General features: G+C 45.1%; 1 long non-coding RNA gene across 1 annotated transcript; it reads right to left on the reverse strand.

Moving 5' to 3' along the window:
* Window positions 1-14,823: 14,823 nt before the first annotated feature.
* Window positions 14,824-23,149, reverse strand: LOC141409857 (uncharacterized). Its single transcript, XR_012432455.1, has 2 exons — window positions 22,909-23,149; window positions 14,824-14,987 (listed from the first exon to the last, which is right to left on the reverse strand). It is a non-coding gene; the product is annotated as an uncharacterized lncRNA (long non-coding RNA).
* Between the last annotated feature and the right edge of the window lie 3,168 nt (window positions 23,150-26,317).

The raw sequence follows: 26,317 nt of genomic DNA on the forward strand, positions 1-26,317 counted from the left end.
CAAATTGTTTATGTAAATAGCCACCCTGCGAAACATTATTTGTACCAGGCCCTACACAGCCCAGGGTTTGCTTTTCCCGACTTCAGAAATAATGCCGGTGGGGAAGGAAGAAGAGCATGTTTACCCCAGTTGCTCTGTCACAGTCAAAGCCCTGCTGGTTCTAAACCCCTCAGTAACTGTCTCCCTCCCTCCTATGTGATGCTTGGCATTAGGAGCATCAAAGGCGCTTACTGTGTGGGAGTTCATGGGTCCCAGCGGTGATGAGGAGGCTTCGAGGGGAAGCAACAAGTGGGCAGCCACAGCTGTGCTTTAAATCAGGTGGATTTAATTATTTTCAGCAAGTCAAATTAAACATTTGCTTGCTTGCCTACTGCTTATTTATATTTTTCCTGATTATAAGTGTTTATGTGTTTATAAAGAAGTATTTGAAAAAGATAGAAATGCACAAGAAGCAAATAGAAGACATCCGTAATTCTACCAATTTGACACAACCTCCTGTTGATATTGGATGTTCAGACGATTCACAATATCAAGGAGAATTCCTACTGGAAAAAGGCCACCGAAAATAAATTCAGTTATATTGGGATGGAAATCTCATCATCAATTGTTTGATAGAGACTGTATCATAAAAAGTTAAACTAAAAATTGTGAAAAATACATTGTTTATGTTATATTTCACATAAGGTGTTAGTAAGTGCAGCTACATTCTAATTCCTAGAATGAATAAAGATGAGCTCAGTGTGTTCTTTGGCATAATTGTATGGCAGCATAAGACTTCTTTGACTTCACACTTGAGCTGCACATTTTAAGACTATTGTGCAAAGTATATGAGGCCTTTAAAAGTTTTTCTAAAGCCCTCTCAATTCTTTGATATTAAATTTTTTTTCTTTTGCTGCCTATTTTTTTTTGTTATCCTATTTAATTTATTTTCTCTTCTTCAGGCAAAGGCTTCAGTTTGTGTCACTATTTGCATTTCCATCAGTGAGCACAATTTTTTAGGCAGTTCAAAACCAGGAGTAGACACCTGGGGGCTTGTAACAATTTCAGGAGTGAGGGTCAACATAAGGGCCCGGTGCAAGGCATGCAGTCATGATGGCTGGGTACCGTGACGATCCTGGGTTCTGAGGGATACTTGGACTCCACTTGACAGCACTGAAGTTGCTGGAAGCAAGCCTCCTTTATAAACTGCTTACCAGAGCTGCATGCTGCATCTCCTGGATAGAGTTTCCCTTTCAACCGTTCCCTCTCAGGCTTCGATTCCCATGTGGGCTGCTCCTTCCTCAGACAAACTTGTCTGAGAATACAGATCAACCTGCAAAACAGCAGATTCCCAAGACATCTCTCCTGAGCAAGCCTTTGCTGATTTTTCTTCTTGCCAGCAACATTTTGCACCTTATGCATACGAACAATCTTGGCTTTTTTTTTTTTTTTTTTTTTTTTTGAGATGGAGTTTCACTCTTGTTGCCCAGGCTGGAGTGCAATGGCACAATCTCAGCTCACTGCAACCTGTGCCTCCCAGGTTCAAGTGATTCTCTTGCCTCAGCCTCTCAAGTGGCTGGGATTACAGGCATGTGCCACCATGCCTGGCTAGTTTTTTTTTAGAAACGGGGTTTCACCATGTTGGTCAGGCTGGCCTTGAACTCCTGACCTCAGGTAATCCACCCGCCTTGGCCTCCCAAAGTGCTGAGGTTACAGGCGTGAGCCACCGTGCCCGGCCTGAATAGTTCTTCTCTTGAGACACAGGGTATAAGAAAAATATTTTTATCTTTTTTCACCTAGATAAAAGTTCTTCAGACATGAGTCTATGAATACATGAAATTTTGTCATATTTGCACAGTCACTACAGACTTTGATTTTGTATTCTGGTGGAGAGCCTGGGAAAAATTTCTTTCCATCCTGTTTGAGAACTACTTTGTATGAGCATTTGTTTAATAAGACCTCTGCCTTCCACTAAATGTAACCATTTGTCTTCCAAATAAAAAACACCATGCTACTCTTAAAAAAAACAAAACAAAACTAAAATTTATACAGAACCCAAAAGGACCTCAAATTACCAAAGCAATCCTGAGGGAGAAAAAAAAGTCAAAAGCATCACACTACCTGACTTCAAAATGTACTACAAAGTGTAGTAACCAAAACAGCATGTTCTGGCATAAAAAGAGATACCTAGACCAACGGGATAGAATAGAGAAACTAGAAATAAATCCACACATTTACAGTCAACTGATTTTTGACAAAGGCACGAAGAACACTCACTGGGGAAAGGACAGTCTCTCCAATAAATAATGCTGGAAAAAGTGAATAGCTACTGCAGAAGAATGAAACTAGACCCCTACCTCTTGACATATACAAAAATAAATTCAAAATAGATTGAAGACTTAAATATGAGACCTGAAACTGTGAAACCACCAGAAGAAAACATAGGGGAAACACTTCAGAACATTGGTCTTGGTGGAGATTTATGGAAAAGACCTCAAAAGCATAGGCAACAAAGAAAAAACGACCAACCAAGCAAAGAGACAACCAGCAGAGTAGGGGAAAATATTTGCAAACTATTCATCTGACAGGAGATTTATATCCAGAATATATGTTGAACTCAACAGCCAAAGACAACATAATCCAATTTTAAGATGGATAAAAGATCTGGATAGACATTTTTCAAAAGAAGACATGCAAATGGCCAACTGGTATATGAAAAAATGCTCAACATCACTAATCATCAGGGAAATGCAAATCAAAACCTCAGTGAGATACAATCTCACTCCAGTTAGAATAGCTATTACCAAAAAGTAAAAGAAAATAGCATGCTGGTGAGGATGCAGAGAAAAGGGAGCTTTTATAAGTGTATACATCGTTGGTGAGAATGTAAATTGGTACAGCCATTATGGAAAACAGTATGGAGATTCCTCAAAAAACTAAAAATATACCTACCATGTGATCCAGCAATCCCACTACTGGGTATATATTTAAAGAAAATGAAATCAGAATGTCAGAGACATCTGCACTTCCATGTTTGTTGGAGCACTATTTACAATAGCCAAGATACGGCCCCACACTCTATCAACAAATAGATAAAGAAAATATGGTACCTATACACAATGAAATACTATTCAGCCGCCAAAAAAAGATCAAAATCCTGTCATTCAGGATGGACAAGCATGGACAAGTTTTGTGGACGCTGTGTTAAGTAAACTATCCAGGCACAGAAAGACAAATACTGCATTTTCTCACTTCTATGTGGAAGCTAAAAAAGTTGATCTCAGGAGGATGGAGAGTAAAATAGTGGTTACCAGAGGCTGAGAAGTGTGGAGGAGATGGGAAGAAGTTTGTTAACAGATATAAAATTACAGCTGGATGGGAGAAATAAGTTCTAGTGGTCTATACAGAACTGTAGGATGACTCTACTTGACAACAATTTAGTGCACATTTGCAAACAGTTTGAAGAGCAGATTTTGAATGTTCCCAACACAAAGAAATGATAAATGTTTGAGGTGATGAATATGTGAATTACACTGATTTGATCATTATACATTGTATATACATGTGTCAAAATATAACACTGTACTTGTTAAGTATATGTTATTATATGTCAATTTAAAAATTTTGAAAACTAAAAGCAATAAACAAATCATAACTAAAACGAAAATAAAACAGGGTAGCTGTTTCTTCACTGGAGTATATGTTTCTTTAACTCCATGTCCTTCATGCTATTTTCTCCTGGTACAAGCAGGATTCATTCACATTAAATTTTTGTTTTGAATTAAGTCTACCATATTTTACTTGTATTTTGAATTCCATAGGAAAGATTTCAGCCGGGCGCAGTAGCTCACACCTGTAATCCCAGCACTTTGGGAGGCTAAGGTGGGCAGATCCCGAGGTCGGGAGATTGAGACCATCCTGGCTAACACGGTGAAACCCCGTTTCTACTAAAAATACAAAAACTTAGCCAGGCATAGTGGCGCACGCCTGTAGTCCCAGCTACTCAGGAGGCTGAGGCAGGAGAATAGCTTGAATCCGGGGGACAGAGGTCGCAGTGAGCCAATATTGCACCACTGCACTCCAGCCTGGGCGACAGAGCGAGACTCCACCTCAAAAAAAAAAAAAAAAAAAAAAAAAGGAATATTTCGGTAATTTCTGCCAGTGGATCTCTAGACTGTGAAGATGTTGGGGACAGAAGATGGGGACAGAAGCTCAGGTGGGAGGGAAGAGTGAGTGCAAACCAATTTCAAATATACTCAGTTTATTAATTTTTTCCCACATTGTGATTATCTTTACTTCCCTGCAAATATGGGGCTCTTAATAAATTTATGTACTTCTTTTTCAATATTTTTTCTGTTCATGTATATTTGCAAATTTGTGGTCATAGTATATACACATACACATAGTATATATGTATATACTATGACCTACACATAGTATAGATACACATATATAATATGACCCCAAATTTGCAAATATACATGTACAGGAAAAATATTGGAAAAGAAATACATAATAAATAAATAAGAAGTACATACAATAGCATATATATGCTATTAAAAGTTACATTTGTTATATCTTCCCAATGTATTGATGCTTGCATCATTGTGAAATGTCTCTAGAAATATTGCTTGACTCAAAGTCTATTTTGTCTGATATTGTGACTGCCACTTCAGCTTTCTAATGTTTTCTACATAGCCTGTCTTTTTTCACCTTTGACTTTCAATCATTGTGTCCTTTGCATTTAAAGTGTGTCTTGGCTGGGCGTGGTGGCTTACGCCTGTAATCCCAGCACTTTGGGAGGCCGAGGTGGGCGGATCATGAGGTTAGGAATTTGAGACCAGCCTGACCAATATGGTGAAACCCCATCTCTAAAAAAAATACAAAAATTAGCCGGGCCTGGTGGTGTGCTCCTGTAATCCCAGCTACTCAGGAGGCTGAGGCAGGATAATCGCTTGAACCTGGGAGGCAGAGGTTGCAGTGAGCCGAGATGCACTGCCACTGCACTCTAGCGTGGGCGACAGAGCAAGACTCCATCTTAAATAAATAAAGAAATAAAAATAAAGTATGTCTCTTGTAAGACTTGAGTTCTAGTTCTGGTTTCTTTGCCTACTTTGGGACAATTCTTTGACTTCTCAATCTATTTGTATTGCCGTATATAAATAAAGGATATTGGACTAGATCATTTCAATCACATATTGTCAAACAACTGCTCTGTCCTTGGTACTGTGCAAAATGTGCTAGGGGCTATCACAGTGAATATACTCAATATACGTATAGTGTATACTCAGTATACATATAGCTCAATGCCTTTAACTAGTTGCAATTAGAAAACAAACATTTAGTAGGGCTCTTTGCTAGACTTCTATTTAATTAAATTGCCAGATCCACTGTTGTTTCCCATTATCTTTGTAAACATACTGAAAATAAGTGGTGGGCAGATTATTAGGATCTAATATGGCATACCAAGAAGTTTGTACTTTATTATGTATTGTATGAAATAAACCACTGAAACTTATAAAAAAATAAAAGTGTGTCGCTTATATGCCTTGCTGTTGTATCCATTCTCAACCATTTAATTGGAATGTTTAGTCCATTTAGGTTTAGTATAATTATGGATATGAATGGATTTAGGTATAAAATTTTGTTGTTTTTGTCTTCTCTACTTTTTGTTATTCTGCTCCTCCTTTTTTGCCTTCTTTTGGGTTAACTGAATTTTTATTTTTATTTTTTTTGGTATTCCATTTTAATTTCCCCCATAGGCTTTTTAGCTATGCCTCTGTGTGTTTTTTGTTAGCTTGTTTTTTGACAGAGTTTCTCACCTTGGCATCATTGACATTTTAAACTAGATAATTCCTTACTGTGAGGAGCTGTCCATGCCTTGTAGGATAGTTAGCAGCATTACTGGCTTTTACCCTCTAGATGCTGGTAACATGTCCTCCCCTCTAAATCCGCCACCCAACAGTTGTGACAATAAGAAAAAAAAAGTCTTCAGATATCTTTTGCCAAATGTTGCCCTGGAGAGAAAAATCACCATCAGATGAGAACCAATGCCTGAGGATTACAGCATGCATCTTTAGTTTAACATGGTCTACTCAAGTTAATGTTGTCCTCTTTCACATAAAATAAAGGCATATAGGCTGGGCACGGTGGCTCATGCCTGTAATCGCAGCACTTTGGGAGGTCAAGGCGGCTGGATCACAAGGTCAGGAGTTTGAGACCAGCCTGGCTGACATGGTGAAACCCTCTCTCTACTAAAAATACAAAAATTAGCTGAGCGTGGTGGCGGGTGCCTGTAATCCCAGCTACTAGGGAGGCTGAGGCAGGAGAATCACTTTAACCCAGGAGGTGGAGGTTGCAGTGAGCCAAGATTGCGCCACTGCGCTCTACCCCGGTTGACAGAGCAAGACTCCATCTCAAATAAATAAACAAATAAATAAATAAAATAAAGGCATATAGCTTAATATACACCTCCTATAAACTGCATTATTGTTAGCATATACATAACATCTACCTGTTATAAACATTACAGTGCACTGTTATAATCTTTAAACATGTCTTTTTTTTCTTTTTTTAAGACAGAGTTTCCCTCTTGTTGCCCAGACTGGAGTGCAATGGAGCGATCTTGGCTCACTGCAACCTCCGCCTCCCAGGTTCAAGGAATTCTCCTGCCTCAGTCTCCTGAGTAGCTGGGATTACAGGCATGCACTACCATGCCTGGCTAATTTTTGTATTTTTAGTACAGACAGGGTTTCTCAATATTGGTCAGGCTGGTCTCAAACTCCCAAACTCAGGTGATCTGCCTGCCTTGGCCTCCCAAAGTACTGAGATTACAGGCATGCTGGGATTACCTCACCCAGCCTAAACATGTCTTCTAAAGAAATTAATAAAATAAAAAAGAATTCCAAACCTGGGTGTCTCCTTGACAGAGATCTTGTCTCTGCCCAAACTCTAGATAGGCTCCTCTCAGTTGTTTTTGGACTAAGACCTGTCCTTGGGCCTTGTCCTCAAGAGCTCAGTTGTATCAAGAATCTCAAGTCAGTTTACTGTCACCTTCAATAGCTGATCAAATTCCTCATTCTCCACCAACTTCCTGGTGACCTCTGATCACCCTGGCCTGCCTTCAGTAGGAGTTCTGTTAGACCTCTGTAACCAGAACCCCCTTGCCCCTGATGTTTCTTCTTAATACTTTTCCACCCACTGACCTCCACCCTGCTCCTTGGCTCTGTAAACCAAAAGGTATCAGAGACAAGGCTCAATCAATTTAAAAGTTTATTCTGCTAAGTTTAAGGATATGCGTGTGACACAGCCTCAGGAGGTCCTGACAGTATGTGCCAAGGTGGTTTGGCTAATGCTTGGTTTGATACATTTTAGGGAGACATAAGACATCAGTCAATACATGGAAGATGTACGCTTGTTCTGTCCGGAAAGGCAGGACAACTCAAAGTAGAGAAGGGGGTTGCTTCTAGGTTACAGGTGGATTCAAAGAAGATTTCCTGATTGGCAATTGGTTGAAACAGTTTATCTAAAGACCTGGAGTGTCTGGGTTAAGAGAAGGGATGTGGAGACCAAGGTTCTTATGCAGATGAAGGATCCTGGTAGCAGGCTTCAGAGACTAGATTACAAATGTTTCTTATCAGACTAAAAAAGCCGCCAGACTCTTTGTTAATTCTCTCCTGGATCAGGACAAAGACCTGGAAAGGGAAGGGGATTCCCTACAGAATGTAGATTTTTCCCTACAAGAGACAGCTTTGCAGGGCCATTTCAAGATATGTCGAAGAAATATATTTTACGGTAAAATACTTCAATATCTTTCATGGCTTGCTGTGGGTCAGCTGATGCTATACTAGAGACAGGCTGGGATTTGGTATCTTGTTGCTACAAAAAGTATTAAGATCTCTGTTTTAATGTTAATGCTGGTCAGTTGTGCCTGAATTCCAAAGGGAGGAAGGTAATAGGCACGTCAAATCCCCCCTTCCCTTCATGGCCTGAACTGCATTTTCAGGTTAACTTTGGAATGCCCTTGGCTAAGAAGAGGGGTTCATTCAGATAGTTGGGGGGCTTATAATTTTAATTTTTAGTTTACAGCTGTAAATTCACGCTTGTCTTTGCTGTATTCAGACTTGAGCCCAGTTCTATTCTGAGGCTCCTTTCCCCTATTGCAGTAGTTCCTGAATAAAATCTTTACTGCTTTAACTACTGTCGAACTCTCGTTTCTCTTCAACAACCTGCAGTAGGAAGTAGATGAAATATCTGTTCTTTTAGTTTTCATTTGTTACTTTTTTGCTGACCCTACAGGGATCTTCCCTGTGTTTATGTAGAGAGGACTAAGTTCTGAATTTTTATCTTGCCCAAATTCCTATCTAAGGGGTCTAGGGAGTCATGCCCTATAAACCATAAATTCTCATCAGATGGGTTTTGCCCCTATATATTGTTACTTACTTTTCAGTCTGACTCTGGCATAACATCATGAAACAAGAAAAAAATATTTAACCCCAAAATATATTTTCTTGCCATACCTTAAAATTGCCCTGCAATGTCTCTTGTGGGAAAAATCCACATCCTATAGATAATCCCTTTTCCCCTTTGTTTTCCTTCCTTCCTTTCCAGATCCAGGAGATAATCAACTAAGAGCCAGGCACCCTTTTAGGTCCAATAAGAAATATTTTACAACCTGTTGTCTCTCTGAAATCTGCTATCTGAGAGATTTCTTTGTACTATAAAACTTGGTCTCCACAATCCTCTTTTTTTTTTTTTTTTTTTTAGATGGAGTGTTACTCTGTCACCCAGGCTGGGGTGCAGTGATGCAATCGTGGCTCACTGCAACCCCTGCCTCCCGGGTTCAAGCAATTCTGCTTCAGCCTCCTGAGTAGCTGGGATTACAGGCATGTGCCACCATGCCCGGCTATTTTTTTTTTTTTTTTTTTTTGAGACAGAGTCTTGCTCTGTCACCCAGGCTGGAGTGCAGCGGTGCAATCTCAGCTCACTCAACCTCCACCTCCCGGGTTCAAGCAATTCTCCTGCCTCAGCCTCCCGAGTAGCTGGGATTACAGGTATACGCCACCACACATGGCTAATTATTGTATTTTTATTAGAGACAGGGTTTCACTGCCCAAGCTGGTCTCAAACTCCTGACCTCAGGTGATCTGCCTGCCTCGGTCTCCCAAAGTGCTGAGATTATAGGCATGAACCACTAAGCCTGGCCCACAATCCTGTATCTTTTTCTTTTTTATTTTTTTGAGATGGAGTCTTGCTATGTCACCCAGGCTGGAGTGCAGTGGCACAATCTCGGCTCACTGCAAGCTCCGCCTCACGGGTTTACCCCATTCTCCTGCCTCAGCCTCCCGAGTAGCTGGGACTACAGGTGCCCACCACCACGCCCGGCTAATTTTTTGTATTTTTAGTAGAGACGGGGTTTCACTGTGTTAGCCAGGATGGTCTCGATCTCCTGAACTCGTGATCCGCCCGCCTCTTCCTCCCAAAGTGCTGGGATTACAGGCATGAGCCACCGTGCCCAGCCAGAACCAAACCAATGTATTTCTTAAATGTATTTGATTGATGTCTCATGCCTCCCTAAAACTGTAAAACCAAGCTGTACCCCGACCACTTTGGGCACATGATCTCAGGACCTCCTGAGGGCTGTGTCATGGGCCATGGTCACTCATATTTGGCCGGAATAAATCTCTTCAAATATTTTACAGAGTTTGACTCTTTTCGTTGACTGTAGTTTATCAAGTCAGCCCAGAATTTAGGTGGAGTTTATAATCAAATGTAAGGGTTTCTCCCCTCTGTGGTTTTCTCCTTTCCAGGATTTCTTCGTGACTTTCCAGCTGTTCTGCCAGTCTAAATTTTGTCATCTGACACATCAAGCCAGTAAGACTGAGGTTTCCAGCTGCACTGAGCTCTCTGTGAACTGGAGAGGACCTGCAGGCCAAATGCTGCGTATGGCAAATCTTACGCAGTGTGGTTCCTGATTCTCATGGCCTGATTCCACTCTAGTTACTGCCTGCTTTTGGTCATGCTCCAATGCCTGTAATCAACCTAAAATAATAATAATGATGATAATAATAAAAAGGTCAGACTCTTGTTTAAATCGAGTTTATTCAAGTGCAAAGATTGAGGACAGGCCATCCAGGAAGCCCAAATTTCAGAGAATGGAAGTCAGTGCTCCAGAGTGTAGAAGTTTGGGATCATTTACATGACAAAGCTTAGGGCGCTTTAACAGAATTTCAATATCTTTCTATGGAAGACTTAATGTGTAGTTAAAGTACAATGATATGATTAGTGTAGGTAGTATGTTTCTTTCAGGGAAAGGTATATTTAACATTCCACCCCGAAGATGTGACTGTCATGGGGTGTTGGGCGCCATCTGGTCTGAGTTAGGAACTGGACAATAAAGATAGTTAATCTATAACAAAGATCAGTGATTGGAAGGGGGAAAGTCTGGTCTCTGGTCTCTCCTAGGCATTTACAGGGCAACAGCAATGAGGAAGAGAGTTAAGCTATAATCTAAGAAGCAACATTGCAAACATGCTACTGTCTCCAGAGCTTAATCTCCTTCCTCGGCAAAATACATTTAGAAGGTCTTGAAATTTTATTTCACACTATACATTTTTTTGTCTTTTGACCTATTATATTCAAATTTTGTCAGTGTTATCTAGCAATAAATCGTGAATGTTTTTCTGTCAGTAAATACTCTTTTGTAACATAATTTTATTGGCTTCATATGCCATTGTATGATCTACGAGAATTTATTTTACCTATTGTTAGACATATAAGTGTTTCTGTTTGTTTTAGTAAATAATGAAAAGCAAGAAGATCTCAATAGCTACCAGGTGGCTGCCAACTGCCTGTGTGGAGTAACACTGCCCTGCATGGCTGTGGGCAGCTGTTCACTCTGGACTGTGCAGGAGGCATTCCTGGGAGCACGGCTGAGGATGTGTGTGGTGCTCCCTGTGCTGCACCATCCTAGGCCATGGCTAGCAGCCCCTGGGACCCTATCAGGGAAAAAGAGGACATGAAGTGCTTGTGTGACCAGAAAGGGGTCCCAGTCCAGACCCCAAGGAGGGTTCTTGGATCTCCGCAATAAAGAATTCCAGGTGTGTCTATAGAGTAATGGGAAAGCAAGCTTATTAAGAAAGTAGAGGAATAAAACAATGGCTACTTCATAGGCAGAGCAGTCCCGAGGGCTTCTGGACTTTTTTTTTTTCTTTCTTTCTTTCTTTTATCCACAGTCTCACTCTGTTGCCCAGGCTGGAGTGCAGTGGTGCGATCTCGGCTCACTACAACTGCCGCCTCCTGGGTTCAAGCGATTCTTCCGCCTCAGTCACCTGAGTAGCTGGGACTACAGGCACGTGCCACCATGCCCAGCTGGTTAATTTTGTATTTTTAGTAGAGAAAGAGTTTCACCATGTTGGCCAGGCTGGTCTCGAACTCCTGACCTCAGGTGATCTGCCTGCCTTGGACTCCTGAAATGCTGGGATTACAGGCGTTATCCACTGAGCCTGGCCTGAATGGCCATTTTTATGGTTATTTTTTGGTTATATGCTAAACAAAGGGTGGATTATTCATGAGTTTTCCAGGAAAGGGGTGGGAAATTCCTGGAACTGAGGGCTCCTCCCCTTTTCAGACCATATAGGGTACCTTTCAGATGTTGCCATGGCATCTGTAAACTATCATGGCACCTGTAAACTTTCATGGCACTGAAGAGAGTGTCTTGTAGCATGCTAATGCATTATCATTAGCATGCAGTGAGCAGTGGGGAATGACCAGAAGTCACTCTTGGTTTTGGTGGGGTCTGGCTGGCTTCTTTACCACAACCTGTTTTATAAGCAAGGTCTTTGGGACCTGTATCTTGTGGCAACCTCCTGTCTCATCCTGTGACTTAGAATGCCTAACTTTCTGGGAATGCAGACCAAAAGGTCTCAGCCTTATTTCACCCAGCGCTGTTCAAGATGGAGTCACTGTGTTTCAAACACCTCTGATACTTATAGGATCCCAGTGAAAACGTGAGTTGAAGACTCAGAACCAAATAATTTCTTGTTAACATGGAAATTATTAGTCATGCCCTAATTATTTGTCACAAATAGTCTATCTAAACCTGGTGTTGCTGAGGGAAGCATGGATTACATGCATTTCTTTTTCTATTCATTTCTGCTTTGTGCCTAGGTGCTATTGATGAAAAGAGTCAAACTCTGTAAAATATTTTAAGAGATTTATTCTGAGACAAATATGAGGGACCATGGCCCACGACACAGCCCTCAGGAGGTCCTGAGAACAAGTGCCCAAGGTGGCCAGGGCACAGCTTGGTTTTATGTGTTTTAGGAAGGTGTGAGACATCAATCAGATACATTTAAGAAATACATTGGTTTGGTTTAGAAAGGTGGGACAAAAGCTAGGGCTCCCAGGCTATAGGTAAATTTAAACATTTTCTGGTTGACAATTGGTTGAGGTTGTCTGAAGACCTGCGATAGATAGAAAGGAATGTTCAGGTTAAAGATAAAGGATTGTGGAGACCAAGTTTTATTGTGCAGAGGAGGCTCTTACATAGCTGACTTTAGAGACAGAGGGTTGTAAATTGTTTTTTATGGAACTTAAAAGGGTGCCTGGCTCTTAGTTGATTATCTCCTGGATCTGGAAAGGAAGGAAGAAAAACAAAGGGGGAAGGGGCTTCTGCATAGAATGTGGATTCTTCCCACAAGACATTTTGCAGGGCAATTTTAAGGTATGGCAAGGAAATATATTTCGTGGTTAAATGTTTTTTTCCTTGTCTCATAATGTTATGCCAGAGTCAGACTGAAAAGTAAGTCACAATATATAGGGTCCAATAAAATCCATCTGATGAGAATTTATGGTTTGTAGGGCATGACTCCCTAGGCCCCTTAGGCAGGAATTTGGGCAAGATAAAAAATCAGAGCTTAGTGCTCAGTGCTTTTGTCCCTTTGATCCCTTTCCCATGTCCGATCATACTGGCCCCTTCTTCCTCCACTGCTCTCAGTACTTGCTGCAGTCAATTGGCAGACATTGTGTAAGCCTCCCTGCACAGAGACGGCAGCTTGGCAACAGGGTGTTTGCAAAAACTTGCCTAGAAGAGGAGAATATGCTTTACTGCTGATTTAAATTTAGGAAAACCTTCCCGCTGGGTAGAGCTCGTGTTAGAAGAGAAGGCATCTCCATAATAAATCACATAGTTACAGTTTCTTTGCTGACCTGGATATTTTAGAGATTCTTAGTTAGGTTGAAAACCCATTAGATATAATGAGACAAAAAAAATTATTTACACTCCTTTCTAGGATAACATTTTGACTGAAATTTTATACATAGGATTATAAAAATAAAAATAAAATCCTGTCTGTTGGAAGGAAAGAAATAAAGAGAAAGAAAGAAAACAAAACAGAAAGAGAAATAGAAAGAAAAGAGAGAAGGGAGGAAGGAATGAGGGGAAAGGAGAGGAAGAAAAGAAGGCCTGAAAAGAAGGGAAGGAAAAAACGAAGGGAGGGAAGTAACTCCCATGGACTCCTGGAGTTACTGAGCCCTGTCTTCTGGGTGGGGCCAGCTGGGGTCCCATAAGAAAAACCCTCGATGTGCTGCTGTCTTTTCGAATGAGTGTTGATATTGCATTCTTATGAGCGACCACAGTTTTAGAACGTTAATCCCTCATAGACACAGTTTTAGATCTTTTATCTCTCCATCTGTCAGCAAAAGAACTGGCAAGGGTAGTGGTGAGTCATACGATGATAATTTCTTCTAGTGTTGTGTCATTTCCCTGGCAATATGAACACCACAGACATTCTATCTGCTTGGGCAAAAAGTTTCTCTTTATGGCATTTTATTATTATTTTTAGTAAATGTTACATACCCAGAATGAGTTTTTAGGAAGAACTGAGGATTAACTGAGATTGACTTCATCTATACTGGGTCCTGTCAAATGTGGATTTACCCTCCTTCTAGTACCTGGGTAACAAAATCAAAGATAGCGAAATAGCTTGAAACAACCAATCAGATTAATAAAGTAACATGCAAAAGAAAAGTGATAGGTTGGCCACCATGGATCTCACATATGTAAAATTTATTGTGGCCGGGGGTGGTGGCTCACACCTGTAATCCCAATATTTTTGGAGGCTGAGGCGGGCAGATCACCTGTGATCAGGAGTTCGAGACCAGCCTGGCCAACGTGGTAAAACCCTGTCTCTACTAAACATACAAAAATTAGCTGGGCATGGTGGTGGGCACCTGTAATCCCAGCTACTTAGGAGGCTGAGGCAGAAGAATAGCTTGAACCTGGGAGGTGGAGGTTGCAGTGAGCCGAGATTGCACCACTGCACTCCAGCCTGGATGACAAAGTGAGACTCCATCTCAAAAAAAAAAATAAATAAAATTTATTGTTACCACCACCAAGAGGGTACCCATGGCTTTTTTGGGTTCACAGATTCTTCAGACATTTTACCATCTAACACCAACATAATACCTGCTGATATCACTGAAGTGGGTAGCACGGAGGAGCAAGGCTAGCTAAGGTTGTACATCATGACAAGGCATTATTTAAATCTGAAAAAATACTCCCATAAGTTTGCAAAACCTTTTCCCATCACCATAACAACCTACACCTTTGGACAAGCTGTGGGAACATAATTAAAAGACATGAAGATTGAGCTTACTAGTTTGATTTTGTCCTGATTCCTGAAATATTTATCCTTAGGAACTTCAGCCATAACTACTTCTTGCTATCTTTTGCATTTTGTGATATGTAGCACTGAGAAACATACCAGGGGCTCCTGGTATGTTTTCAAAAAGGCATCCTACATGCCCTCTTCAGGTCTAGTATCAGTCTATAAGTTAAATGCCCTCATTATATAAAATCCAATGCCTCCCATGGGGTCAGGTGGAGTCATTAAGAGTGTTGGCTCTGGAGTCAGACTGCCTGGTCTGCAGAGCAGCTCTGTCACTTACCAGTGGTGTGAATAACCTTGGGCAAGTTACTTCAACACTCCATACCTCAGTTTCTTTATCTGTAAAATAATAATATTAGTAATGGTTAAATGAGATAAGACATTTGAAACCCAGTAGGGTGCTCAGTATATCACAAATGCTCAATAAATTATAGTTAGTGATATTATTAGTATATTATGCAAACTGTTTCCCGCAACTTTTTTTTTTTTTGCTACTTTCAGACATTAAAGCAATCCAAATCTTTTTTTTTTTTGAGGCAGAGTTTTGCTCTTGTTGCCTAGGCTAGAGTGCAATGACGCCATCTTGGATCACTGCAACCTCTGCCCCCCCAGTTCAAGCGATTCTCCTGCCTTAGCCTCCTGAGTAGCTGGGATTACAGGCACCCACCACCACGCTCGGCTAATTTTTTGTATTTTTAGTAGAGTCAGGGTTTGACATATTGGCCAGGCTGGTCTCGAACTCCTGACCTCAGGTGATCTGCCCGCCTTGGCCTCCCAAAAAGCAATCCAAATCTTAATGTAGTCCTATTACGGTTAGTGCTCTTTAACAATGAAGAATTGTTGCCTATCTCAAAGCCATAAAAATATTTTCACATGCTATCCTCAGGAAGCTTTATTATTTTACCTTTCACATTTACATCTATAACCTACCAGGAATTATTTATGTGCACAGCATGAAGAGGGGATAATTTTCATTTTTTCTAGTTGACTATCCAACTGGCCCAGCATTATTGCCTTTACTCATCATTCTGTAGTGCCGACTTTTTCATAAGTCAAGTATGTGTACCCAGGGGAGTCTGTTTCTGTTCTGAATTGTTTCCTTTGGTCCATTTGTCTGCACTTACCCCAATACTGTTTCAACTGTTGTACTTTTACACTTAGTCTTGAAGTTGGGTGGAAAATTCCCACAACTTGGTTCTTTTCCTTCAAGATTATCTTGGCTATACTAGGTCATTTGCAATTCCACATACATGTCCAAATCCACTTGTCAGTTTCCAAAAAAAAGGGAGGAAAAAAAAAAAAACCTTCTGGGATTCTGACTGGGATTGTTTTGACTCTACAGATCATTTTTGGGAAAACTGGCATTCTTATAATACTAAGTCTTCCAATTATATGTTTATTTAGAACTTTTAAGTTTTGTTTCAATACTGCTTTGTGGCTTTCTGTGTAGCGGTTTTGCATATCATGCATTAAATTTACTCTCAGGCATTTGAATTTTTGAGGCTGTTTGTAATTGTTTGTTGCTAGTGAATAAAAATACAATTTGTTTATGGACTAAAAAAGACACCACTTCTGAGTGTAAAGGTGAGCCACAGGCTGGGAGGAGATATTGGCAGCACCTTATACTGACCAAGGCTTTTATCTAGAATGTATACTGCTCTTATTAAAGAGGAGAAAACAACACAGTGGAAAAAAACGGGGAAGAGTCCTGAAGTGATTCTAAGGGAGGAGACCACCCCTCATATTGTCTTATGCCCAATTTCTGCCTCCAAAGAAAGAATAAGTAAAAACTAAAAGGCAGAAATGAAATCCACAAGCAGACAGCTCAGGGCCACACCCTGGGCCTGGTAGTTAAAGATTGACCCCTGACCTAATCGGTTATTTGCATAAAATAGGCACTGTGAAGATCCCTGTCTGTTGTGGGAGGACAGGGACCCCGAACAGAGGGACCAGCTGCAGCTATGGCAGAAGAACATAATTTGTGAAGATTTCATGGATATTTATTAGTTCCCCAAATTAATACTTTTATAATTTGTTACGCCTGTCTTTACTGCAATCTCTAAACATAAATTGTGAAGATTTCATGGACATTTATCACTTCCCCAATCAATACTCTTATAATTTCCTATGCCTGTCTTTAACCTCTTAATCCCATCATCTTTGTAAGCTGAGGACGTATGTTGCCTCAGGACCCTGTGGTGATTGCATTAACTGCACAAATTGTTCGTAAAGCGTGTGTGTTTGAACAATATGAAATCTGGGCACCTTGAAAAAAGAACGGGATAACAGTGATGTTCAGGGAACAAGGGAGATAACCATTAGGTCTGATTGCCTGGGAGCTGGGCAGGACAGAGTCATATTTCTCTTATTGCCAAAAAGTGGTAAGAGAAATATTGCTGAATTCTTTCTCCAGGAAGGAATATTAATAATCAGCAGCCCTGGGAAAAGAATACATTCCCAGGGGCAGGCCTCTAAAATGGCTGCTCTGGGAGTGTCTGCCTCATGCAGACGTTGCATAAGTGTCTGAAGCGTCTTAGGCACTGGAGCGGAAGTGAGGGCCTGGCTGGAGCCTGGGACCGGTGGAAGGGTCTCCAGGCTACTCTAAACGCTGGTCAGAGAAGGCAGAGGGCTGCAGGTTGTGGGGCTGAGGGGCGGAGACGGCCTAGGGCTGCGGGGCTGGAGGCTGTGGAGCTGGGGGCGGGGACACATGCCAGAGGCCAGGGCAGGGCGCAGGCTGGGCTGGGCTGGGTGGGTCTGCTGGGCGTCACGTTCTCAGCTGCTCTGGGCTGCCTGGCGCCCTGGCCTAGTGGAGATGTATGGCGCTGTTTTGGAAGAGGCCTAGGGTGGGAGGAGAGGCGGGCAGGCAGGTAGGCAGGTGGACGGGTGCCAGTGCTTGGTCTTCTGGGACCTTCCAGATCGCCTGATGCATGCAGGCACCATGCCCCCACGGGAGCTGTGCTGTACAGGCAGCTCTGGGTGATGTGTCCCAGGTGGTCGACTGTGAGGCTCTCCAGGGAGCACTTGTAGGGGAGACCTAGGCACTGAGGAGAGCGGGGACTCATCCACCTGTCTGCTGCAGAAACCCTTTGAGGTCACAGGTCACTCTCCAGGCAGTGCGGGTGACAATGGTGTTGGTGCCGAGTGGAACATGTTCAGCGGGACGGCCTGCAGCTGACGCTAATGTCGGTGAGAAAGCCATGGGTCTTGACAAAGGTGTCACGCACCACGTGCAAGGCTGTATGGCCATGGTTACCGGGCCAGCTCCAGGCCCTGGGTGGTGCAGGGCGTCCAACAGTCCAGGGCGTGGGTCCCAGTGGGGAGGTGTCCCCCAGAGCTTTCTCAAACCTCCTCACGAAGCCCTCCAGGCACTCTTCCCGCCAGCAGGTGAGCTCAGCGACCTGATGGTGCCACGCAGCCATGGGTCTCTCAGCCGCCCCCAGTGGCAGCAACTCCTCATTGCAGACATAGCGCTGGAGGAGGACACTCGGGACTCAGTGCCTCGGGACAGCAGGTTCCGCAGGAGTCGTCCTTGGGCCTTGGGCCGTGAAGAAGACTGAGCAGTTGGTGTGGGATGGGGAGCCGTTCTGGAGCTGGGCCTGGGTTAGCATGAGCTCTTCCAAGGGCTGCACAGGGCGGCCCAGTTCAGGTTCCCTACCGGGGGCTGCTCCAGTACCTGCACGAGAAGCTGGCCCCGGGGGCCAGCCTGCCCACCAACTCCGCTTCCTGGGACACATCCTGCGGCTCCGGGGCTTCACAGGTGGCTGAGCTCGGGGAGGGTGTTCGTGGCAGTTTGGGTAGAGGTTCTCCCTGGGGTTGCTGGTCTCAGGTCATTGTTTCCTCATTCAGCGACTTCTCCACGGCCTCCTGGTTGGAGGCGCAGAACCTGAAACACTTCTGGATGAACAGGTTGAGATGGCACTGGCGGATGACAGTGGCGACTTCACCCCTAAACTCTTCAGGGATAATGGGTCTCTTTACATTCTGTAAGGATAGACTGTGGGCGAGTCACTTAGGGGTGATGGTGGTGGTGGTCTTGGATGCCATCCTCAACCACCTGCGGGTCTCAAGCAGCTGGCTGAGGGGCTCTGGCTGCCGCTCACCACGAGGGTCTTCTTGGCACCTGTAAGGGCTGTAGCCAAGCTGGTTTTGGGGCATGGATGATCCTCTTGGAGGGAGGAAGGCATCTCCGCCAGCCTGGGGGCAGCCAGCAGCCAGCTCACCTACTTCCCCTGCACCTGCTGGGCCCGCAGGTAACCAACTAAGTCCTGTGCCAGTGCACAGGTGGGGCACCACAGGACTCCTTGTCTAGGGCTCTGCCTCGGGCCTTCCTGGGAAAGATGAGATCATCCTCTTCTGAACAGAGTGGTCAGACCCGAAGTTCTCTTCCTTGGGGGGCTGAGGGCCAGTCAACCTTTGTCCTCCGTGTTGATGCTAGTGGACTCGTTGAAGATCCACAGGCACGCCACCAGGGGGTCCGAGTGAAGTCCACCTCATTCTCTAGGGCTGAGTAGTCCACATCCTGCCCATGATGGAGGAGAAAGAGGAAGAGTAGGGTGGGCCAGGGAGTGGGGCAGGGAGTCCTTGAGCCGCTTGGACAGTCCCTGAGCCTCCCCGAAGCCCAGGCTGGAGACTGAGTCTAAGAGCCAGCTGAGGCTGGGAGGGCAGGGGCCCACACCCTCAGCGCCACAGATTCTGGGGCCTCGTCCTCACTCTCATCTCCAAGGAGATCATGGTGGCTCAAGACATGCTTCTTCAGCTTGGGGCATCTTTCGAGGCATCCAGCAAGCAGGCCTTCTACTCCACCAGCAGGGGCCTTCGTGCACTTCCTGTCTGGGAGGGTTGGGGGAGCAAATGGACTTCAGTGGCCGAAAATGGCTGCTTCTTGGTCCCTTCCCCCGCTCTACCTTGCAGCAGGGGCTGCTGGCCTGCAGGCCCTTCTTGTCCACACCGGGCATCTCCCGGGGCCGCCCTCAACCCTTGTCCTTGGTCTTGTCCTCCTTTTGGGCACCATCTTTACGACTGCGGTCCCGCTTTTCTTCCTCGGGTTTCCCTTCCTTGAGGCAGCCACCATCCTGCCAGGCCAGGCCTGGGGAATCGCGTGTGGGCGGGGACTCCCCAGCAGCCCGAGGTCCCCCACATGGAGCTGCAGGGCTGTCTCCTTGTTCTCCTGCAGGCCCTGTCCTCAGCCTCCAGATCCTCCCTGGAGGAAGGCTGCCTGGTGGCCTGGCTCTTGGGGCTGGCCCTGGCTTTGAGCAGGGCTGGCCATGGTGGGCTCCTTGGCGGCATTGCAGCCACCAGAGAGGTGGCAGGGCTTTTTGAGAGCAGAGTAGAGGGCTTACTGCTGGGGGAGCCCAGGGCCGCCTGGTGGCCCGTTGCTCCCGAGAGCTGGCCGGGCTGAGGTGCCAGGCCAAGTAGTTGGAGAGCGGCCCGGAGTTGTCTATCACCTAGATGCCACTGGGGACAGGGCAGCTGTGCTGTGGGGGCTGGCTCATGGCCTTGAGGACCCACTCCATGGCATCGCATCCCCTGTGCCTCTGCCTTGACCCCTGTTCAGGGAGGCCAGCAAGTGCTTGCTGCCAGGCTCGGCAGGGACTTACAGGCCACAGATGCCAGGGCTGTAGTCACAGGCCAGCAGGAAGGTGTCCTGACCCAGGCCCACTGTGTCACCAGCGTTCTTGCAGTTGTCTTCAGCAGCTCCCCTCACAGCGCATGGCCTCCATGGACCAGCCCCAGCCCCAGCCCCAGCCCCCGCCCCAGCCTCAGCCCCAGCTCCATCCCCAGCACTCAGCTCCAACCCCAGCCCCAGCTCCAGCTCCAACCCCAGTCCCAGCCCCGTCTCCAGCCCCAGCCCCATCTCCAGCTCCAGCCCCAGCTCCAGCCTCAGCTCCAGTCCAGGCTAGGGCCCTCCCCCAGGCCCAGGCTCCTTTCTCCCTCTGGGCGAGGTTGGGATGGGGCTTGGGCAGCTGGGGGTTATAGGGGTCATAACCCATGTCAGAAGTGGCTGTAGGACAGTGGGCAGGGTCCCCAGGAGCCCCAGAGCAGTAGGGACAGTTCATGGTCCAGAAGAAGCCAGTGGAGCAGAGGAGCGTGGTCTGTCCCACGGCCTCTCGGCGCCTCACAGACCCATAATTTATTTTGTAAACTGTATGACAGTAGCTACTAGAGCTAAATTTACACGTATCTTATAATCCACAGTTCTATTTCTAAGTATGGATGCAGCAAAAATGCATGCACATACCAAAAAACACACGTGGGAATATTCACAGCATCATTATTTGTAAAGCCTCAAACTGAAAACACCAAAATATCCATCAATTTTAGGACAGTAAATAAACTGTAGTATAAACATGTGTGATGTAGCTGGAAAATGATTCCCACAAAGACATGAGGTCCTAATCCCTGTGATACAGGAGGTGGAAATAAATTATTTAGGTTGATAGGGTGAAAGAGTCCCTGACAAAAACTTACCTTTTAACAAAAAGCAGCTTAGAAATTACTTTCTTTTAAAAAACACACAGTTTAAAGAAATTGCTTTTTTTTCTAACAAAGAGCCGTCTGGAAGATTGGGCTATAAAACATGAATAAGCACTTCGGCACAGAGGGGGAGCTTTCTGAGTAATCACCAAACTCCACTTAAACACAATGAGTCCCAGTAAAAACAGTGGGCCTTAATGAGCATATTCCTTTCCCTATTTTGGGCACACTAAGCTAGGGAAGCTGAAAGCTTGCATGGATAAAGGCTAGCAGCTTGCCAATAGACTTGGGGCTTGGTGTGTTCAACATGGAGGCTCCATTTCCCCCCACCCTTTTTTTTGTTACCACAAAAACTAGGTTAACGGCCAGGCGCCGTGGCTCATGCCTGTAATCCCAGCACTTTGGGAGGCCGAGGCGGGTGAATCACCTGAGGTTGGGAGTTGAGACCAGCCTGCCCAACATGGAGAAAGCCCGTCTCTACTAAAAATACAAAATTAGCTGGGCGTGGTGGCACATGCCTGTAATCCCAGCTACTCAGGAGGCTGAGGCAGGAGAATCGCTTGAACCCGGGAGGTGGAGGTTGTGGTGAGCCTAGATCGTGCCATTACACTCCGTCGTGGGCACCAAGAGTGAAACTGTGTCTCAAAAAAGCAAAACAAAACAAAAACCAGGCAACATGGCACCAACCATGTTAAAAAAAATCCATTGCATAATAAAATATTGGGGTGGGGCAGCCAGCTTCTTCCCACACTATGCAAATGGCACACCTGGTTCAACCAATCTTTCATGCCCTATGTAAATTAAACACCGCCTCCTCAAGCTCACCTATAAAATCATCTGCATTTCACCTTGGAAGTGGCAGCCCATTTCTCCAGGACCTCTCTCTCTGCAGCAGGGAGAGCTCTTTTTCCTTGGCCTGTTAAACTTTCACTCTAAACCTCAGTCATAGGGTCTTCACAGCTGTGACTGAGCTAAAGATCCTGAGAGAGGGAGATGATCCTGGATTATCCAGAGGGGCCCTGAATGCCCAAAATGCAATCACATGTGTCCTTATAAGAGGGAGCTGGAAGGAGATTTAATACAGAAGAGGAGATGGCAATGTGGCCAAGGAAGCAGAGATTGGCCACAAGACAAGGGCTGCTGGCAGCTCCCAGAAGCTCCTGGAAGTGAGGACTCTCTCTTAAAGCCCCTGGACAACTGTGGCCCTGCTGGGACCCTGGTTAGGGCCCAGTGATACTGACTTCACGTTTCTGCTCTCCAGAACTGTGAGAAAATAAATCTCCATTGTTTTAAGCAGCTGAGGTTGTAGTAATATGTTATAGCAAACATAGAAAACATACACCATGCAGTGGCGTGTAAATAATAAATAGGCCAGGCATGGTGGCTCACGCCTGTAACCCCAGCCCTTTGGGAGGCTGAGGTGGGTGGATCACCAGGTCAGGAGATTGAGACCATCCTGGCTAACATGGTGAAACCCCATCTCCACTAAAAATACAAAAAATTAGCCGGGCGTGGTGGCACACGCTTGTAGTCCCAGCTACTTGGGAGGCTGAGGCAGGAGAATCACTTGAACCCGGGAGGTGGAGGTTGCAGTGAGCCGAGATGGCGCCACTGCACTCCAGCCTGGGTGACAGAGCGAAACTCCATCTCAAAAAAAAAAAAATAAAAATAAAAAAATAAAAATAAAAAATCAACTAAAAATAAATGAAGTACTCTACACACAGCGCAGATGAATCTGAAAACAGTCACATTGAATGAAAGAAAGGAGAGTCAAAAGAGAACCTACCATGTGATTCCAGTGACTCAAGGTTCGAAGTAGTCCAAACTCATCTTTGTGACTCAAGGTTCGAGGTAGTCCAAACTCATCTTTGTTATTAGAAGTCAGGATGGTGGTCACCTTCCAGAGAGGAGCAGCGACCGGGAGGGGCATGAGAGCTCTCTGGGGCTTTGGTAACGTTCAGTCATTTAGGTGCAGGGCTGTGCTCACTTTGTGATGGTTCGTTGGACTGTGGTCTTACCATTTGTGCACTTTCTGTGTTTCCCTTCAACAAAAATTTATTAAAAAAAAAAAAAGCCTGAAGGAAATCTGCTGCAGTCATATTTGATGCAATCCCTGGAGTGAGAACAGGGCTACCATCTGCTCCTTTATTACCCTCTGCCCTCCCCTTCTGGGCCTACTTGGCTTGGATTGTTTCGGTTTGGTGCTGGTTGGTGGCTTCTGTGTTTTGCTGTGTAAATGTAGATGGTGTATGTGTTTTGTGGGGAGGGACAGTGTTCAGCTTCCCCCCTAACCTACCCTTTATCACAGAATATCCCCTCAAAAAGGGGCTGCTGTGTCTCCCTTTAGGCACACAGTAATCCACATCTACAACATCTCTTCACTGTGGGGCTTGCCCTGTCTGGCCCTGTGCCCTCCTCCAGCATCTGCTCTTCATACTGTGGTGGCTTATGCCCTCAGAGCTTCCAAGACCTGGGACAGACGAAGAAGCAAATCCCTCCTGCTCTTGGGCACACCCCACAGCGGACCCTTCTCATCATGCTGGCCTGGGTTCCTCTAGTGAACTTTCCCACTTGCAGAAAGGATCAGCCAGGTAGAAAGAGGCCAGTCCTTCTTCCAGGCACCTGCAGTCTCCATAAATGATTCCTCTAGCTCCCCTCTCCTCTCTTGGCTTTGAGTAAGTGGGTGAGAGAAGCACCTCTTTCTTTTCCATAGAAAGAGAAGAGAGAAGCCTCTCACTACCAAACTGGGCAAAACCACAGGGTAACTCTGACCCCCCACCCCCACCCTTCCTCATTCCACTCCTTCTGGTAAGGCAGGTGGAGGGGTGTGGTTGAGCCTCTTTCTTCAATCCAAGGTTTTGGGACTGCTATCTTTCTCTAATTTTGGTGAGGGTACTGAGTGTTTTCCGTCCGCAGCTTTGGACTTTGTCACTAACTCTGGGACACATGGAAAAGCCCCGCTCAGTGATTAGTCATCCCAAGGTGCCTGCCCCAATCTCTGCAGACAGAAGAGTGCTGTAGAGATGGGCCCAAGCAAAGCATGCAGACAAGGGTCCCTGGTCTGAAGTATGCAAGGATGCCTGGCAGGTTGGCTCTAACTGCATTTTCTAAGCTTGTATAATTTTTTTTTTTTTTTTGAGTCGGAGTCTCTCTGTTGCCCAGGCTGGAGTGCAGTGGTGCGATCTCGGCTCACTGAAACCTCCACCTCCCGGGTTCAAGTGATTCTCCTGCCTCAGCCTCCTGAGTAGCTGGGACTACAGGCATGCACCACCACACCCGGCTAATTTTTGTATTTTTAGTAGAGACGGGGTTTTGCCTCATTAGCCAGGCTGGTCTCGAACTCCTGACTTCAGATGATCCATCCGCCTTGGCCTCCCAAAGTGCTGGGATTACAGGTGTGGGTCACCACGCCCGGCCAGCTTGTATAGTTTTGTCTGGTTGGGCCCTACCGATAGTTTTGTAAGTGGAGGAAGAAACTATCTTTATATTTCCTTGATCCCTGGTAGTTTGCTTGTAATTGAAGACAATAAATACCCATTCTACCTGTCTTTGTCCATATTCTTACCCTGAAAAGATGAAACTTTTTTCTCATATTTTTTGATCATTTGTAATTTTTTCTTCATGCAAAGGCAGTTCCTCCTCTCTAATAAGTGGGTGATATCCCGTCACCACCTGCTAGTTTGATATTTTGCTGCAAGCACTCACCCAACTCAGCAATCTGCCTAACAACGTGACTTGGCCCGAGGTATGCACAATCATCACAGAAGATAGCTGGATTTGTTCTCTCAACCTTCATTGCATCCTGTTTATATTGGATATAGTTACAAAGCTCAGATTACATCCTTCGGACCCCTTGCTGGGTAGGAAGTGGCACGCGCTCTGGGCACGCGCTCTGGGTGGAGACAGCGAGGTGGAGACAGCGAGGTGGAGGCAGCGAGGTGGAGGCAGTGAGGTGGAGGCCACTGTGTTTTCAGGTGCTGGTGGTCAGAGTTGGAAATGAGAGGCTTCCGTGCAGCACGCCCTGTGTCCCTTCTTCACCTGTGGGAAGGCAAAAGGCAGTGGCTGAATTGGCATTTTCTTGTCTTTTTTCTTTCTTTCTTTTTAAATTGACATGGAATTTACCTAGAGTGATACACACAAAGGTTAAAGAAGTTTTACGTACGTTCATACTCATGTAACTACCACCTAGCTCAAGTTACAGACATTTCCAGTACTGAGGAAATGGAATTGAAAACAAATTCTCCTGCTAACCCAGAAAGCCTCTCCACAAGTTTAGAAGAGAAAGAAAACAGTTTCATCATTGAATACACACTAAACTCATGTGACACATATCACAGGCAATCCATGAAGGAGATTGCAAAGATAGAAAGAAATCAACCATGTATATAACCTGGCAGATACAACTCATCGCATACTTGTTCTCAAGAAAAATAACTAGTCCTTATGTAAGAGAACTTGGCAGCACCATTTGTCACATATAGTTCATACTACATTTGATATGGACAGGAGGCAGGGAAATACTGGGTAGAAGAGGGAGGTTCCCCAGCAAGGGCCCCATCCTCAGGCCTGGAAACTGAAAGCCCTAAATGGGAACAGGCATTCCTGTTTTCATGTCCAAATATTGCCTTTTGGCCTACCACACCCTCCTATCCTGTATCCATATAAACCCAAAACACCGGGCTCCGTAAGCAGAAGAGCAGGGGAACAGAAGAGTGGTAGAGTTGCAGAGAAGGAGAGAAGAGAAGGAGCCTCTGAAGGTTGAGAGGAGTTCAGCTGGGGATGGTTGGAGAGGTCAGTTGCAGGATGGACGATCTCCAGGGGAAAATCAGCTTCCCACTTCATCCCCTTTCCAACTCCCCATTCATCCCACTGAGAGACACCTCCATCTGGCAACAAAATCCTCCTCATTTAGCATCCTTCAATTTGTCCGTGTGAACTGACTCTTTCTGGATGCTGGACAAGGACCTGGGTACCAAGAGGGCACTGAGCTGGTTAACATGTAAGCCGTCTGTGGACGGCAGAGCTAAAGTAGCACTGTCACATGCCCATTGGAACTTCGGGAGTTGCAGGCACCCACCCCTAGGCACTACCATGGGGCTGGAGCCCAAAAGTGCTCACCCTGGCTCCTGCACCTGCCTGTCTGTGGGCTCCCCCTCCTATAAGGGGTTTGAGGGTGTGGTAGCCTAACATATGAG

The sequence above is a fragment of the Macaca fascicularis genome, chromosome 3, assembly GCF_037993035.2.
Source record: "Macaca fascicularis isolate 582-1 chromosome 3, T2T-MFA8v1.1".
NCBI lineage: Eukaryota > Metazoa > Chordata > Mammalia > Primates > Cercopithecidae > Macaca > Macaca fascicularis.